Raw genomic sequence first — 1469 nt, forward strand, 5'->3', positions numbered from 1 at the left:
AGCAGTCCCCCGCGCCTGAGAGGAGCAGTCCCCAAGCCCGGTCTTTATTTGTGGCTGAGAGGGCCCTGGGCCTTGGTTCTCGGTGGGTGTCTCTTCTTGACATCCTGGGACTGCTGCACCTCTCCCACGCTTTCTCTTCTGACATCACCCTCTTGCTCCCGCTTGTCCCGTGTCCCATCCCCTCGGGGTGTGGGCGAGAGTGGGGTTGGAAAAGCATCCGAGCCATGGAGGTGGAGATCCTTCCCACAGCCAAGAAGATAGATAAGATGCTGCAGAACGAGAACGCGTCCCGGGCACTGGATTTACTAAAGGAACGTCAAAACGTTCCTATGACTCTGGAATTATTGAGGTCCACAAAAATTGGAATATCGGTAAATACTGTAGGAAGCAGAGCACAGATGAAGAAGTCACATCATTAGCCAAGTCTCTCATCACACGCTGGAAGAAGTCAGTCTCTGGGCCCTCCAAGACTGAAGAAACCAAAAAAGGGACCTGCTCACTCTTCCCAATGCAGGCCTGAGGCAAAACGAGAAGGGAGCTGCAGGAGCAATGCAAAGGAAGAGACAAAGGCTTCTGATTCCTTCATTAAAGCTTTCCCCCGGGCACCAAGCACTTCAGATTCGGTTCCCATCAAGTGCCGAGAGTTGCTTGCTGCAGCCCTCAGAACTGGAGGTGACTACTTCGCTATTAGCGCCGATGTAGAAGAACTGGGCGCTCAGATTGAGGAAGCTGTATATCAGGAGTTACGGAACAGGGACATGAAGTATCAAAACAGGCTACGGAGGAGAACAGCAAATCTCAAGGATGCAAAGAATCCAAACTTAAGGAAAAACGTACTGTGTGGGAACATACCTCCAGATTCCTTTGCTAGAATGACTGCAGTCGAAATGGCTAGTGAGGAACTTAAAGAGATGCGCAGAAACCTGACCAAAGAAGCTATTAGAATACATCAAATGGCCCGGACGGGTGGGACCCAAACGGACCTATTTCGATGTGGCAAATGTAACAAGGAGAACGGTACCTAGACCCAGTTTCACACCCTAAGTCCTTATGAACCTATGACAACATATGTTTTCTGTAACGAATGTGGAAATAGATGGAAGTTGGTTTAGAAGAAGAAATTCGCCAGATACCTGGACACTTACAAAGGAAGATTTTGAATTAGCTTTAAAAACTAAGTCAAGAATCTAGTTTCCCTGCAACTGAGATTTTGTAAAGCATAAAAAAATCCTCGGGGTTAGTTATAGTTTTTGTTTTTGTATTCTCTTGAAAACATTCTTAGAGAGTCAGTGTTAGGTCAGATAGTGTATGGTGTATGGTGTATGTTCAAACCTTTTTTTTTTTTTTTTCCCATTTTGATAACGAAGTCAACATTAAAGTTTTATCAATTTCAACTGTTGGTAACTTGTTTCTTTTTCTTCCAAATGGGAAATGAACTTTAACTTTTTTTTTTAATCTGAAATATTCAC

General features: G+C 44.9%; 1 pseudogene; it reads left to right on the top strand.

Annotated features, from left to right (window-relative positions):
* The first annotated feature begins 224 nt into the window (after positions 1-224).
* Positions 225-1112, top strand: LOC141541074 (transcription elongation factor A protein 1 pseudogene; annotated as a pseudogene).
* The last annotated feature ends 357 nt before the right edge of the window (positions 1113-1469 follow it).

The sequence above is a fragment of the Sminthopsis crassicaudata genome, chromosome 1 (assembly GCF_048593235.1).
Source record: "Sminthopsis crassicaudata isolate SCR6 chromosome 1, ASM4859323v1, whole genome shotgun sequence".
Taxonomy (NCBI): Eukaryota; Metazoa; Chordata; class Mammalia; order Dasyuromorphia; family Dasyuridae; genus Sminthopsis; species Sminthopsis crassicaudata.